The sequence below is a fragment of the Hypanus sabinus genome, chromosome 3, assembly GCF_030144855.1.
Source record: "Hypanus sabinus isolate sHypSab1 chromosome 3, sHypSab1.hap1, whole genome shotgun sequence".
NCBI lineage: Eukaryota > Metazoa > Chordata > Chondrichthyes > Myliobatiformes > Dasyatidae > Hypanus > Hypanus sabinus.
This window is the reverse complement of record NC_082708.1, coordinates 4,339,193-4,356,834: the sequence shown is the minus strand read 5'-3', so window position 1 is coordinate 4,356,834 and position 17,642 is coordinate 4,339,193. Positions and strand designations below refer to the sequence as shown.

At 43.1% G+C, this 17,642-nt stretch overlaps 1 protein-coding gene across 4 annotated transcripts in view; it reads right to left on the bottom strand.

The window, feature by feature from the left end:
• nup98 (nucleoporin 98 and 96 precursor) overlaps positions 1-11,969 on the bottom strand; it is a 108,337-nt gene extending 96,368 nt beyond the window's left edge. For all 4 annotated transcript variants that reach the window (XM_059963546.1, XM_059963549.1, XM_059963547.1 and 1 more), the window contains exon 1: positions 11,814-11,969. The gene's annotated coding sequence lies outside the window, so the exon portion shown is untranslated. The remainder of the gene's footprint in view (positions 1-11,813) is intronic.
• Between the last annotated feature and the right edge of the window lie 5,673 nt (positions 11,970-17,642).

The following is a 17,642-nucleotide window of genomic DNA, read 5'->3' as shown; positions in this document are numbered from 1 at the left end:
TGAAAACATTGCGCGGCTTCAGCGGTTTGTCACCTCCTGGAAGGTGAACGCCGCCCCGCCATTTTAAGTTGGATCACGTTGCCGTTAACACTGTGCTGTGTGTAACTTCGTATTTGGCTTAAAATTTTCTCTTATTTACCCTTGTAACCATGTCTCCAAAGCATAAATCTGATGCAAGTGCTAGTGATGCATCAAAGAAAAGGAAAATGATCACGGCTGAAAATAAGGTGGAAATAATAAAGCGTTCAAAAAGAGGTGAAACGCCATTGGAAAAGCGTGAGGCTACAGTCGGTCAACGATCAGAACAATTTTAAAGGATAAAGAGAGAATAATGGAGCACGTGAAGGCCCTGCCCCGATGGAAGCTACAATTATTACTAAGCAACGCAGTGGTATAATTATTGAAATACAGATGTTTCTAAAGTGTTTTATATGTATAGAAAGGTAAAATATATACTATATACTAAGACAATTGACTAACTGATGCTAAATAACACCGGATGTACCTGTTCCAACTTACAGAACTCCCGGTTTTTTTTCGATCCCAATCCACAGAAACCTATGCACATCCTCCCATATACTTTAAATCATCTCTAGATTACTTCTAATACCTAATACAATGTAAATTCTATGTAAATAGTTGTTATACTGTATTGTTTAGGGAATAATGACAAGAAAAAAAAGTCTGTACATGCTTAAACAATGAGTGCTGCAGAGAGAACTTACAGGTTTTGCCGATCTGCGGTTGGTTGAATCCACGCATGCGGAACCCGCGAATAAGGAGGCCAACTGTACATACAAACTTGACCTCCACAGCTGCCTGTGGCAACAGATTCCACAGACTCAGTCTCTACCTAAAGAAATTCCTTATTGCCATTCTAAATGGACATTCCTCTACTGAGGCGGTTTCTTCTGGTCTTAGACTACCCCACCATAGGAAACATCCTTCTCAAATCTACTCTATCGAGTCCTTTCAACATTCAATAGGTTTCAATGAGATTTCCACCCCCCCCATTCTTCTGAATTCCAGTGAGTACAGTAAGCCTTCCAATCACAGAATCATTTTTGCGAACCTCTTTTGAACCCTCTCCAATGTCTGCACATCTTTCTCTTACATAAGGGGATCACAATATGTCAAACGAGGCCTCACCAACACCTTCAAAAGTCTTAACATTACATCCTTGCTTCTAAAGTCTAATCCTCTCAAAATGAATGCTAACATTACATATGCCTTGCTCACCATTGACTCAACCTGCAAATTAATCTTTATGGAATCCTGCATGAGGGCTCCCAAGTCCCCTTGCACTTCAGATTTTTGAGTTTTCTCTCCATTTAAAAAATAGCCTACTCTACCAAAGTGCATGACCATACTCTTCCAGATACCACATTCCATTTGCCATTTCTGTGCCCATTCTCCTAATCTGACTAGGTCCTTCTGTAACCTCTCTGCTTCCTCAACACCACCTATCTGCAAACTTGGCTACAAAGCCATCAAGTCCTACATCCAAATCAATGACATTACATACAAAGCAGTTTTAGTATCGAACCCTGTAGGAGACCACTGGACACTAGCAGCCAATCAGAAAAGGCTTCCTTTATTTCTATTCTTTGCCTCTTGCCAATCAGCCAATGGTCCATCTATGCTAATACCTTTCCTGTAATACCATGGGTTCTTCATTTGTTAAGCTGCCTCATATACGGCACCTTAGCAAAGCCTTCTGAAAATCCAAGTGCACAACATTCAGCTATTCTCCTTTGTCTATCCTGCTTGTTATTTCTTCAAAGAATTCAAACATTTGTCAGGCAAGATTTTCCCTTAAGGAAATCATGCTGACTATGGCCTCCAAGTACTCCAAAACCACATCCTTAACAATTAACTCCAAGTTTCCCCAACCACTGAGGTCAGATTAACCAGTCTGTAAACTTACATTCTTCTGCCCCTCTCCCTTCTCGAGGAGTGGAGTGACATTTGCAATTTTCCAATTCTCTGGAAACATGCCAGAATCAAGTGATTCTTGAAAGAATACAGCTCTATAAAACCCTGGTTAGCAGAGACTTGGAAAAGTGTGTTCAGTTCTGCTCACCTCATTATAGGATGTGGAAGCTTTAGAGAGGGTGCAGAGATTTACCAGGATGGTGTCTGGTTTAAAAAGCATGTCTTTTGAGGAGAGGATAAGTGAACTAGGGTTTTTCCTCTTTGGAGTGAAGAAAGATGAGAGGTGACTTGATAGAGGTGTACAAAATGATAAGAGGCAGGTAGAGTGGACAGTCAGCACCTCTTTCCCCTGGCTGGCAATGACAAAAGAGAGGGAATAATTTTAAGGTAATTGGAGTATATAGGGAGGATGTCAGAGGTAGCTTTTTTTTAAAAAAGTTTCTGCCAGGGTGTAGAGTTACATAAATTAGTTAAGAAACTCATAAGCACATGGCTGATAAATGCAGGTATAAGTGAAAAGGATTGATCTTGGCTTAGGTTAAAATTTCAGCACAACGTTGTGGGCCAAAGGGCCTACTGTGCTGTACTTTCTACATTCAGCCAAATTACATTAAAACTTAATAGGTTAAATAAAAAGCTTAATAAGTGAATGTAATTAGAACATAAAACAGTATAGCAGGGGACAAGGCCGTTCAGCCCACATTGAGCCAAATCAAATAAATAATCAACTAATAGCCAACTAATCTCTTCTGTCTACATAATATCCATATATTTGCATTTTCCTCACATGACTTCAAGAACTTCAGTCTACCTTATCAGTGAGCTGCTCATGGGCAGAGAAGATGGCCTTGTGTGGACTACGCTGCTGCCTGCTGCAGAAAGACACTGAAGTTGGTGTGCAGAGGCGACATGCAGTGTAGCAACGGGTGATTTGTCTTGAACATTTTTTTCTTGCGATCATAACGTTAAACATTGATAATGCAAGATGCCACAGGCCAGTTTCGTTTGTTTGCTAGTGTGACAGACTGCGGGGCAGCTGCATGTAGAGAGGACTATGCCTCAAGCCGTGGGCTTGCTTGCTGCTGCAGTCCAGGAGAGATGCCTGGAGGTGGACTGTGTTTGTCCATGGCTACACCAGTGCATGATGAGGAACTGCTGTGTGCTTGCCCTTGCAGAAATGTGGCTTCAGGACAACAACAATGCACCATCAATCAACTGGCCATGAACTAAGGGACTTAGGCTATATTATTTCTTATGACTATTCTTTACTGCTATAACTGTGTGAGACTGTTGGTACTCTGCACCTTTGCCCTGGAGGAATATGGCTTTGTTTGGCTGTATTCACCTGTCTTGTTGAATGACAATTACATTTGAAACAAGGGTGAGCTTCAGATTCCAGCAGTCTTGGAAGCTACTGTGACTGGACAGAGCTATTTCAAGTTTGAATGGTTGTAAATCAGGGAAGGAAGAAAATCCTAATCAGTGTGTAAGGGCAGCTGAAACTGGCAGTGGGGGTAGGCATCAACATGGAGCAGGTGACAAGTCAAATAGATGCAACAGGAAGGGCCAAGAATACTACAACTAGCAGTAACTCAGTTTTGGGTGAAAATAGAAAACTGACAGGAGGAGAAAACATCATTTAAGAAAGCAGCTAGAGAGTGGGACACAAAACAAATTTACATAAAGCTGGAGGGCAGGGCAGAATACTTCAGCAGGCAAGAATCTCAGTAGCAAAGGCAGTGGATTGATAAATAACGACGAAAAAAAAATTATGTGGAAGAATAAAAGTGCACTTCACCGCCTTTTCCAGTTACCCAAACACAATGCTCTAGAAAGTTTGGCAGGGTAAATGCTGAGATGGTGTCTCCATTCATGGAAGAGTCTAGAACAGGCATAGGCAAACTACGGCCCAGGGGCCATATGCTGCCCGTTAAGCTTTTTAATCCGGCCCGAAGAACTTGATGAAATTATATTAATAAACCTTATTAACGTTTTTTCCCTGCAATTCTAGCATTTTCCCAATAGATGACACACTCTATATACATTTGTGGCGACCCATTTCCTGGCACATCTGAACCGGCTCACAATTAGCCAGCGTTCCGGCGAAGGGAGATAGCCTACGGGGATTTGCGAGCACAGAGCTTTGGAGCCTCTGCGCCACGGGGGGCAGGTTGAGGGAGGCTTAAAAGTGAGGCTGGGGATTTCAAATAAAGTTTTTTTCTTCGACTGCAGTTACCGACTCTGTGTTGTAATTTTAGCGCTGCATGTAGCACACCGCTACACATTGACCTTTGTTGAGGTGCAGCGTATTACTCCACATTTGCGCTTTACTCTTTGTTCGGCTCGACCTATCTGTGTGAACAGGCATTCAGCATCGTGAACATCAACAAAACCAGCCACAGATCCAAGTTAACTGACCAACACCTCAGATCCATCCTGAGAATCGCCACAACAAAACTAAATCCAGACTTTGATGCACTGGCTAAAAATGGAGACCAACAACACTGTTCCCACTGAAATTAAAAATAAATTTCTTCGTTGTGTTATGTAAAAAATGCATTTGAAAATATTTTTTTTTCAATAAGCCTTACATGTTACATGTCATTTCTGTTAAGTGATGGACATGAGTAGTGCGCAGGTGCACGTACGTTCTCAAAATAAAAAATGCGCTCCAGATCAAATAACGCGCTCCGCATACTGGCGCGCTCTCACTGTTCTGTCTTTGTGCTGGTCGTTGTTGAGTTTTGGCACAGGGGACAATTGAATAAGAAGGAGCAGGACAAGTAGACCTGCATCTCCTACCGTTTTTGAAATAAAGACAGGCAGGAGGAGAGTGATGATGATAATATCTTGAAGGATAACAGAATTTTCAGTGTTTTAAAATAATAACTTATTATTAAAAAGCTGTATTTTATTCATTTAATTTTCAGTGTTTTAAAAGTCATTTCAATAAATAGCTAAATACCATGGGACTTCAAAGACAGATATTTTGTTGTAAAGCATTTGTTCATTTTCAATTGAAATTAAAGCACATGTTTTCTACATATCCCATGATATTTTATTTTCTCTTATGAGGTGTATTACCAAAACACTCCGTCCATCTGCTCCTGGTCCGGCCCCCCTGTCAAATTTCAGAACCCTTTGTGGCCCACAAGTCAAAAAGTTTGCCCACCCCTGGTCTAGAACCACAGGGTAAAACACCAATGAGTTGAACATTGAATATTTTCTACGTTGCACAGCGTAGTACAGGCCTTTCACCAACCTTTTAACCAACTCCTGACCATTCTATTCTTCGATAATTCTTTACAACTGTTCAATACTTTTTAATACACACCACACCAATACACAACAAATTCTTTATGCGTGTAAATGTGGTGAATGTAGTTAATCCTTGACCTAACCCTTCCCTCTCACATAGTCCACATCTTATCACCTTACAAGAGATTCATAAATGTTCATACCACCACCCCTGGCAGCACATTTGATAAATCCGGCACTCTCTGCAAGACAGAAAAGGTAACTTACCTCTGCCATTCCCCCCCCAATACCTCCTTTCAATTACCTTAAAGTTATGACCCCTTGGTAATAGCAATTTCTACTCTAGATAAAGAAAGTGTCCAATCAGCCAGAAGGTGGTGAACCTGTGGAATTCATTGCCATTGATGACTGTGGAGACCAAGTCACTAGATATATTTGAAACAGAGGTTGATAGACTCATGGTTAGTCAGAGTGTAAAAGGTTACGGGGAGAAGCCAGGCGAATGGGGTTGAGAAGGGTAAAAAAAAGCCATGATGGAAAGATGGAGCAGAATTGATGGTCTGAATGACCTAATTCTGCTCCTATGTCTTATAGTCTTATCTATGCCTCTTAACATCTTGTACAAATAATTGAATTGACCTGTTTAATATCTCCTCGTAAACAAACCTCCCCCCCCCTCCAATCTGGGATTATCCAGGTGAACCTTCTCTGAACCACCTCTCCTCTGATGAAATAATACAGTTCCATAAATACAGGCATTAAATTGTTCATGGTACTCCAGATGTGTTCTCACAAATACCTAGTACAGGTGCATTAAAACTGCCCTACCTTGAGCCACAATTCTTCCGCCCACCCCTCCCCATAAATATGCGCCAACATTAGCCTTCCTTACTACCTGCTGTACACATTAGCTTCCTGTACACCAAACTCCTCCCTGCCCCACCAGCCTTATTTTGCAGTTGTATATAGACAAAGGATGCCCCCCCCCCCCATTCCTGCAGTTGCTTTTCATTTGTAAACAGGACTGGCCTTTTTGTTTCTTCCTTCCAAAATGAAGAACTTTCACACTCTCTCACACCTCGTTGTATTTGACAACTCACCTAACCCATCAATTTCCCTGTGTGCATTCCACCTTTGCACCATTCACTGCTTCGACTACTTCCTTTCTCAGTCATACTGCAAACAGTTACAGTTCCAGGACTCCATCTGTGGAGTCCTGGCCACAGGTTGCCAACCTGAAAACCTTTAGCCCAATCTACTGCTTCCTAACCATTAACTAGTGTTTATTCCTGACAATGAATCCCCTCCAAAGCCCATGGGCATTTATCTTTCAACTTAACAATTCATCAGGCATCTTTTCAAACACTTCAAGTTCAAATTTAATACATTCATTCCCTCCACTCTGATCAGAAGTCCAAGAAATTTGTAGCTTGGGGGGTGGTGGTGGGTCAGGGTTAAATTCCGGTGTCCTCTGCAAGAAATTTTGTATGTTCTTCCCATGTATACATGGGCTTCCTCTGGTTTCCTCAGACAGTACATACCAGCTCATAGGTTATTTGGTCAACGTAAGTTATGATTAGGCTAGTGTTAAATCAGTGGCCCACAAGGGCCTGTCCTGCACTGTATCTCTAATAAATAATTTCTCCCACATGAAGCTATATTGACAATGCTCACAAAATGCTGCTGCAATTACTGATTCTAGCATCATTTCAACAAGCTGGTTTATACACTGGAGAATAAGAGGCAGTGGTTCCTAGCAGGAAGCACAAAGACCACTGTTTTATTTATATTTTAATGGTGTGCATGAATGCTGAATTAAAATTACAAAATTTTGCAGATGATACTACAATTTGAAGCATAGCAAACATAGGACAGAAGCTGGAAATGTTAGAAGAAAGAACAGTAGAGCACAGGAACAGGAGCTTGGCCCATAACATCTCTGCTAACTGGGATGTCAATTAACTTTTCCTGCACATATTCCTCTATTTTCAGCTTCACACAAACGAAAATTAGGCTTAATATCGCTGGCAGTATGTCATGAAATTTGCTGTTTTGCAGTAGCAGCAGTGCAATATATTAAAACCTATAAATTACAATATTTTAAAACATTTAGTGTAAAAAGAGAGTAAAGCAAGACAAAAAAAAACTGAAGTGCACATGTTTATTGCCCATTCAAAAATCTGATGTTGGCAGGGAAGAAGCTGTTCATAAAACACCAAGGGTGTGATTTCAGGGTCCTGTACCTCCTCCTTGATGGTCTTTAATGGCAGATACCACCCTTTTGAAGATGCCCTCAATGCTGGGGAGGCTGATGCCCATGTTGGAGCTAGCTGAGTTTACAACTTTCTGCAGCTTTGTCCGATCATGTGCAGTGGCTCTCGCCCCCCCCCCCCCCCAAAAACCAGATGGTCTAAATGCCTCTTAAACACTGCTATACTATCTGTATCCATCACCTCCCCATAGCATATTCCAGGCATCTACCACTCACTGGTTAAATAAACTTGCCCCATAAATCTTTGAACTTTATCCCCCCTCACCTTAAAAGGTATGCCCTCTACTATCTAATACTCCCACAATGGGAGAAAGAAGTCTCTCTATGTTCCTTTTTAGATACATAGCCACAATAGAACCTACAAGAGTGTCCTGTCAGGCTGCATTGTTGCGTGGTACAGGAGCAGCAAAGCATCAGAGCACAGAGGATCACCAAGGTCTCCCTTCCCTCTTCGATGACATTTATCAGGGATGTTGTAATAGAATGGCCCGAAACATTGACAAAAGTCACCACTACCTTTCCCACAATCTCTCTGACACACTATCGCCAAGGAAGGAGGTACAGGTACATCAGGACCAGGACTGCCAGACTGGGTAATAGCTTCCCTCAGGCTGGGAGACTCATGAATACTTGCCATCACCAGTCTCATTGATAGGACAACAAGCTGTTAACCTGTGCTGCGCAGTACATGCATTTTGAATGATACTTTATTAACTTATTAATGATAATATTTTGCTTTATGTACTGTGTGATATATGAATTGTGGGTGCACTGTGGCCCAGAGGAATGCTGTTGGCTGTATGCTGATAACAATAAACTTGAATTTGAATTGCCAAGTTTTATGTTCATGGAAAATATTACTTGTAGTAATTTAAGTATGTCATTAGCCTGCTGCTGAAAAACAAATTCCACAAAATGTTAGTGATAATACATAGGATTCTGGTACTACCCTATCTAGTAGTGGAGCCACTTTCAGCAAGTTATAGACCCGCACCCAATATCTTTCCACAAATCAACTTCTGACTATTTACCATGAAACTTCCCCTTACACCTGAACTCCCAAAATGCAACAACTCACACTTGTACTCATTAAACTCCATCTGCCACTTCCTTGCCCACATCTCCAGCTGCTCTCTACCTTGCTGAAGCTTTCGATAACCTTCCACACTATCCACAACACAGCCAATTCTGATGTCATCAGCAAATGTACTAATCAGACCAGCTACATTTTTGCCCCAAATCATTTAAACACAACCCTGTCAACTGAGGCTCCCACAGATCCCTGTGAAACACCACTGACCACAGACCTCCACCACTATCCTCCGTCTTATGGCCAAACCAATTTTGAATCCACAGTGGCAAATGATATTCAACACTGGTTCTAAGGATACATTTCATAGGCTGCATGGCACAGATCCAGGGGATCTCTTAGAGCAGAGGGAGTCTGGTAAAATCTTTGAAAACATCAGGATGTGTTTGAAGATAGCTGGTGGGACATCAAATACAGTAACCAACATAACGGTTTAAAAATAAAGATCAGCTTTATTTGACACATGCACATCAAAATATCCAAACATACAGTGAAAGCATTTTTGCTTCCATGGACAATGTAGTCAAAGATGTGCTGGGGACAGCCCGCAGTGGCCACTGAGGTTCTGACAACATAGCGTGCTCACAACTTATTAACCCTAACCCATGTGTGTCTGGAATGTGGGAAGAGACCAGAATTCCTGGAGGAAACCCACACAAACACAGGGAAAATGTGCAAAGTCCTTACAGAATATCAGGAATTGAACCGATTCTGTAAAGTGACTGCACTAACCAAAGCCGAAAGTTCATGTGATGACACCCTGAGCCTTGACAGCTTCAGGGAAAGTAACCTTGTCCATCCAATCTGTCCTTGCACAAAAAGCTGCAGGAACTCAGTGGATGGGAATGGACATCTGATGTTTCTGGTCGAGACCCTTCATCTGGAATGAACGCAGATATGATTACAATCCAAAACCTCGAAAGCACATTTCCTTCCATCGATGCTGCCTAATCCAGTGAGTTCCTCCAGCTTTTTCTTTATGGCTCCAACTCCAGCACCTGAGATCTCATCCTCATGAACTTTCTATGCAAGCTGCCCAGCTTACTCCTGAGTGTCTCCACACTCTACAACTCAACCAGTCCGTGTGCTGAAGGTAGAGTCACAGGTCTACGGTGACTAAGAAGGCATTGAGCATTCTGGCTTTCATCATCACTCAAGAGTATACAGAATTAGAATCAGGTTTAATGTCACTGGCATATGTCCTGAAATTTGACATTTTGCTGCAGTAGTAGATGCTATACATAATAAAACACTATACAATAATATTGTATATATTATGTAGTACAAAGGATAAAAATAGAAAAAAAACAAGTGAAGTGTTGTCGATGTTCTTTGTGCATTGAGAAATCAGATGGCAGAGGGGATGCTCTATCAGAGTTGAACCAGAGAGCAGTGAGACTGCACTTGGAACGTTTGTATTTAGTTTTGTTACCCTGGGACAGGAAAGACAGGAGTGCAGAGGAGATTTACCTGGATGCTGCCAGGCCTTGAGGACCTGAGTTGGATAGGCTAGGACTTCATTCTTTACAATGTAAAATATTGAGGGGTAACCTTATAGATGTGTATAAAGCAACACACACAAAATGCAGAAGGAACTCAGCAGGTCAGATAGCATAGATGGAAACAAATAAACAGTTGATGTTCTGGGCTGAGATCCTTCTTCAGGTCTGGAACTGAAGGGGGAAGATGCCAGAATAAAAAGGTGGTGGAGGGGGAAGAAGGATTTCTAGAAGGTGATAGGTGAAGCCAGGTGGGTAGGAGAGGAAGGAGTCTGGTATGAGAGGAGAGTGGACCATCAGAAAAAGGGAAGGTGGAGGGGACCCAGTGATCTATAATAGGCATGGATAAGGTAAGGACATTTTTCCCAGGGAAAAAGACCAAAAGCCAGAGGTCATGCTTAAGGTGAAAGGTGAAAGATTTAAACCATACTGAGAGGCAACTTCTTCACACAAAATATGTTGTGTATGTGGAATGGGCTGTTAGTGAAGGTAATAGAGGAAAGGCACTTGGACAGGAAAGTAAACAGGGGACCACTTCGTCAAGCACCTTGGCACAATCTGTCACAAGTGGGACTTCCTGAAGGGCCAAACATTTTAATTCCAGCATCTGCAGATTTTCACTTGTTTGTGGTTTTAATTCCATTCCCATTCTGACCTGTCAGTCCACGGCCTCCTTGTGCCAAGCTGAGGAGCAACAACTCACATTCCATCTGTGAAGTCTCCAAACTGATGGCATGAACATCAATTTCTCCTTCTGGTGAACACTCCCACCTTTCTCCATTCCCCACTCTGAACATCTCACCTGCTTATTACTTCCCCTGGGTCCCTTCCTCCTCTATGGTCCACATTCCGCTCCTACCAGACTCCTCCTTCTTCAGCCCTTTACTTTCCTACCCACCTAGTTTCACCCATCACCTTCTAGCTATCCTCCTTCCCTTCCTCACACCTTTTTATTCTGGCATCTTCCCCCTTCCTCTTCAGTCCTGATGAAGTGTCTCCGCCCGAGATGACTGTTCATTCAACTCCATAGATGCTGTCTGACCTGCTGATCAGCGTTGTGTGTGTATTGATTTAGGTTTAGAGGAATATAGGCCAAACACTTTCTAACTAGTTGGTCAATACGGACTAACTGGCTTGAAGGGCCAATTTCCACGAGGTACCTTATGACAAGCATCAATAGAGGTTATGGAGAAAGGTGAAAAGGGGACCACTTCGTCAAGGGGAACATGAGGTGCAACTTCTCCACTCACAGGGTGAAGGGAGCTGCCAGTGGAAGTGATAGATAAAGATTCCGCTTCAACATAAAAGTTATAGGTACATGGATTGGAAATAAAGGGAGCTATGGCACAGGTTAATGGGACTAAGCGGATTAATGGATCAGCACAGACTAGATAGGCCGAAGGATGGATCTATCAGACTTGGGACGTGACGGGAGCTGGTGGACGCTGCAGGAACATTGGTCCCGAGGCGAGAGATTAACCTGGTGCTCCTTCGATGTGGGGCATCAGCAGCTGAATGGCCTTTTCCTGCGTCCAATACTTGCCAGCTACCCACGACCGGTGGGTCATCCTCAGCTCCGAGGATGAGTTAGTCACCCTCCCCGAGACTTCGGTCGGAAACAACAGGACGAGCCACACGGGCGCGAGGGGCCGAGCGGTGTCAACCGCCGTCTATTCCAGGCCTCGCTCCGCTCCCCGAGGCCCCGGCCGCCCAGGCCCGGACATCCCAAGCGCGGCTCAGCGCTTCAAGCCTCACCCACCTGCCGCTCTCCCCGCCGCCGCACTCGGCCTTCGGATGCCACAGGTCCCGGCTCTCGGGTACTTTCCTCTTCACTCGCTGCCTGCTCCGCTACGGTCACCACGCACTTTCCTATCGGCCGCGCTCCGTTCGCCTAGGCCTCAAACACAAACCACGCCCCGGCCCGCCCACATAACTGTCATCATCGCCACCATTGGGTAATTCCGTCGTCGCCAATCAACATAGCTAACACTCTATTGGCGACTCTTCAAAGTCAATCAAGTTACTGGCGCAGCTGCGCACAATAAATGAAGAATATCATCGGTCATAATTGTGTCAATCAAATTACACTCTATCTGATTCGATTAAATAACCATCAATTATTTTTAAAAGTACGTTCTTCAATTTTTAATGGTTACCTAAGACATCAGTCAAAAGAAAATCCCGCCCCAATCTTAGTCATGCATTAATCAATTACCACGTCAATCAAACTGACCATTCTCGATATGATTGAAAGAAAGCCTAAACACTTCATTGGTGTAAATCGGCGTCAATCAATAGGAAAGGGACGAACGTGACGGCAGCAGCGTTTCCCGCGCTCAATGGCGATTTGGCATCGGTCTGGTTTTCACCACCTTCAGTGACGCAACGACCCGTCCTGTCGGTAATGAGCGTCAACCAAGAGTTTCCTTTAACCCGATTGGTTAAAGTATAAGGTCACGACTGCTGATTGCTCAATTTAAACAAACCCGCCTATTACCGACTACAAATGCCAATCTTGCTGACATCACATCTATTAGCCTCGCTTCTTAAATGGGCAATTCCTCAAACCGATTACAGAAAGGTCGCGAGGCCATTCAGCCCTTCTAGTTGATTCAATAGATCACTGGCTACCTTACTTCTTCACTATCCTAAATTAGTAGTATACCTAACCCATTCAAAATTCAAATTTTTAATTTAATTATTTTACCAGATGCTACCTTGAGATTCCTCTTTTTGTCTGCATCATCAGGAAAATAATGCAACAGATTAGAATCTATGAAAAAGCACACATAAAAACACTGATAAACAGCCAATGTGCAAAAGAGGTCAAACTGCAATTACAAATGCTGAGAACATGAGTGGTAAAGACTACTTGAAAGTGAGTCTGTTGGTTGTAGAATCAATTCAAGACACTTCTATTGTCATTTCAACCATAACTGCTGGTACAGTACACAGTAAAAATGAGACAACGTTTTCTCAGGACCATGGTGTTACATGACACAGTTCAAAAACTAGACTGAACTACGTAAAAAACACAGAAAAAAACTACACTAGACTACAGACCTATCCAGGATCGCATAAAGTGCACAAAACAGTGCAGCCATTACAATAAATAATGAACAAGACAATAGGCAGAGCGCAGTAAGTTGGTGTCAGTCCAGGCTCTGGGTATTGAGGAGTCTGATAGCTTGGGGGAAAAAACTGTTACATAGTCTAGTCGTGAGAGCCCGAATGCTTCCGCGCCTTTTCCCAGATGGCAGGAGGGAGAAGAGTTTGTATGAGGGGTGCGTGGGGTCCTGGTGGTGTGGGATCTGATGGTTGAGGGGTAATAACTGTTCCTGAACCTGGTGGTGTGGGACCCGATGGTTGAGGGGTAATAACTGTTCCTGAACCTGGTGGTGTGGGACCCGATGGTTGAGGGGTAATAACTGTTCCTGAACCTGGTGGTGTGGGACCCGATGGTTGAGGGGTAATAACTGTTCCTGAACCTGGTGGTGTGGGACCTGAGGCATCTGTACCTCCTCCTTGATGGCAGCACTGAGAAGAAAGCAGGGCCTGATGATCTTGTTGATAGATGCCATTTACTTGTAGCAGCGCTCCATGTAAACGTACTCCTTGTTTTGCCTTTGATGGTCTGGGTGTATCTACCACTTTCTGTAGACTTTTCCATCCTGACATTCTCAAAATTTCATTTATTCCTGTCTGTTTTCATTCTCTCATTGACTAAATAAGCCTGTTTGCAGCTTCTCGCCATAGACACCATTATTATTGTTGTCACATGTACCAAACTACAGTGAAAAGTTTGTATTACACACCCTCCATACAGGTCAAATCATTAGACAATGCATTGAGATAGAACAAGGGAAATCAATCATCATGCAGAATAGTGTTACAGTTACAGAGAAAGTGCAGTGCAGGCAGACAATAAAGTCATGATGAGGTAGATCTGGAGTCCATCTGATTGTACAAGATTGTCTGTTAACAGTGGGGCAGAAGCTGTCCTTGAGCCTGGTGCTTTGAAGGTTTTGAATCTTCGGCTTCATGAGAAGAGACAGAGGAGAGAATGTCCAGATTGGGTGGGGTCTTTGATTATGCTGGCTGCTTTACCGAGGGAACAAGAAGTATAGATGGAGGGGAGGCTGCTTCCTGTGATGTGCTGAGCTGTGTCCACAACTTTCTGCAATCTCTTCCAGTCGAGCTGCCTCTCACACCAGCCCCTTCATAATTCTGACAGAGTCTTTGATGCGAAATGCCTCGCTCCACAGTTGCTTCCTGACCTTTCCAGGTTTTTATTTTTTTTATTTCAGATTTGCTCTTCGGCATTTTGTTTTTAGTTTTCCTGACCAGTCTAGCTTTCCCAGAGCCCATCACTTACAGTGGCTCCAAGTCTCATCTGCAATCTTTGTTGTTAGGTTTTGTAACTTCAAAACATAGAAACTAATTGAAAGGAAAACAAGGGAGCCAGAAATGTGAGCCTGCTTTAGTTTTTACTTTAAGCAAGGCATGTATGTAAGGATGTTGTGGCATGATGACGTATGCCATTTACATACTTTTACATAACACCCACAAAATAACAAAGAATATCAAACTATATTTACAATATTACTCAAATATTAGAGAAGTATTAATTTTTCTGCTGAAGTAGTTTGCCATTGCCTTCTTCTGGCCAGTGTCTTTAGAAAATGAGGGATTCCAGCCATTATCAGTACTCTCAGAGACTATCTGCCTGATTTCAGTGGTTGGATAACCAGGACTTATGATGTGCACCATATGACCATCCACCACCTGCGTGCATGGCTTCACGTGACCCTGATTTGAGGATCTAAGCAGATGTTACCCAAGGGTACCCTTGCCCAAGGGTTACCTGGAGTCTAGTGGAGGGAAGGAGTTCCTTACACCTCCTTTGGTAGACACATATCTCGACTCCACCACCTGAGTATATATGGTTGGCAGGAGATACTTGGGGCTGTGAAACAATCTCGAGTTCTGAGGCTGCAGGAAGTGGTTCTGACAGCTCTGGACACCTTTCTTCTCTAACAATTGACTCCGCTTTCCCCAACTGATTGATGTGTCATCTCCAGATGACATCAGATGTAACCTTCACTGTGTTGGAGAGTGGTGCAGTTCCCTCCTTAATCTTTCTCAGTACCCACTTTTGATCATCTCTATAGCTCCTCACCAGGACTGCTTGTCCAGGAGTGAAACATCGAACCTTCTTGCTCAAGGAGCCTTCAATTTGTCTCAGCTGTTTGTCCTACTGGGTTTGAGGAGATCCAAGTGTGAATTCAAGGGACGACAGTATGGCTGGTGAATTGTTGGTTGTGGAGTGCGCTGCATTGCAATATGCAAGGAGGAAATTGGTGAGCTTCAGGTTCAGAGTCAGTGTAGCATGCTCTGCTGACAGTGTAGTCTGTTCTGATCACATTGCGCACAATTCTTCAAACTTTAACAAACATTTCCGCCAAGCTATTTGTAGCTGGCTGGCACAGTGCAGATGGAATATATCTTATTCCATTCATTTTCAGTAATTCTGAAACTGCTCCACAACAAGCTGTGGTCCATTGCCATTGACTGGGTGGTCTCAAACACCAGTCTTTGCAAAGGGGGCTTCTCAACACAGCAACAGTGTGCGAGGCTGTCGGGAACATTTCCGATCACTTTGTAGCTGCATGCATTACTACCAACAAATCTGTTCCTATGAATGGTCCAGCGAAATTTGCAATGAATCCTCTGCCAGGGCAAAGCAGGCCATTCCCAAGGAGAGAGAGGCTAGAGGAGCTTGCCCAGTTGGATTGGAGGAGGATTCTGGCAGGGATTACAGCAGACCAGAGATGGCTGAAGTTTCTGGGAGTAGTTCACAGGATAGAAATGTCCCACAGAAGAAGTTCTCAAATGGCAGGGGTAGGTAACTGTGGCTGACAAGCAAAGTTAAGGACTGCATAAAAGCCAAGGAAAGGGCATATAACATAGCAAAAGTGAATGGAAAGCTTTTAAAATTCAACAAAAGGCAACTAAAAAAGCTATAAGAAGGGAAAAGTTGAAATATGAGGAGAGACTAGCCAATAATATAAAGCAAGATACCAAAATATTTTTTTCATTTACATAAAGAGTAAAAGGGAGGTGAGAGTTGATATTGGACCACTGGAAAATGCTGCTGGTGAGGTAGTAATGGGGGACAAAGAAATGGCTGATGAACTTGATGGGCACTTTAGATCTGTCTTCACTATGGAAGACACTAGCAGAGGTCTATGAGTGATAGGGAGCAGGAGTGATTGTCATTGCTATTATAAAGGAAAATGTCTAAGGCAAACTCAAAAGTCCAGGTGGATAAGCCGCCTGGGCCAGATGGACTACATCCCAGAGTCCTGAGAGAGGTTACTGAAGAAATAACGGATGCATTGGTCATGATATTTCGAGAATCATTTGATTCTGGCATGGTCCTGGAGGACTGAAAAAATAGCAAATGTCACTCCACTCTTTAAGAAGGGAGAAAGACAAAAGAAAGAAAATTATAGACCAGGGGTTGGGAAAGTGTTGGAGTCTATTATTGAGGATGAGCAGGACTTAGACAAACTGGAAGATTGGGCAAAAATGTGGCAGATGGAATACAGTGTTGGGAAATGTATGATAATCCATTTTGGTAAAAGGAGGAATAGTGTGGACTATTATCTAACCGGGGAGAAGGTTCAAACATCAGAGGTGCAGAGGGACTTAGGAGTCCTCATGCAAGACTTCCAGAAGGTTAATTTGTAGGTTGAGTCTGTGGTAAAGAAGGCAAATGAAATGTTGGCATTTATTTCAAGGGGAATAGAATATAAAAACAAGGAGATAATGCTGAACCTTTATAAGACACTAGTCAGGCCGCACTTAGAATATTGTCAACAGTTTTGGGCCCCATATCTCAGAAAGGGTGTTTAGTCAGAGGTTCACAAGGATGATTCTGAGAATGAAGGGGTTAACATATGAGGTGTGTTTGGCAGCTTTGGGTCTGTACTCACTGGAATTTAGAAGAATCTCAATGAAACCTATCAAATGTTAAAAGACTCAATAGGGTGGATGTGGAGAGGATGTTTCCTATGGTGGGGGGTATCCAGAACTAGAAGGCACAGCTTCAAAATTGAGGAGCGACCTTTTAGAACAGAGGTAAGGAGAACTTTTTTTAGCCAGTGTAGTTAATCTGTGGGATGCTCTGCCACAGACTGCAGTGGAGACCAAGTCCCTGGGTATATTTAAAGCGGAAGTTGATAGTTTCGAGATTGGTCAGGGCATCAAAGGATATGGTGAGAAGGCAGGTGTAGAGTGTTGAGTGGGATCCAGGATCAGCCATGATGGAATGGTGGAACGGACTCGATGGACTGAATGGTCTAATTCTGCTCCTATGTCTTATAGTCTAATGCTTTTGGCATCTGCTGGACCCATTGCTCACTTGAACTGTGCACATCAAGTTGCTCGATCTCCTGATGTATCCCAGGCCACCAAACAAGGCTTTGAGCCAACACTGTCTCTTTGACCATGTCTAGATGACCGGCATGTAGCTCTCAGCCTGATGGTACAACAACTTTCAATCCACACATAAGGTAACCTTCTG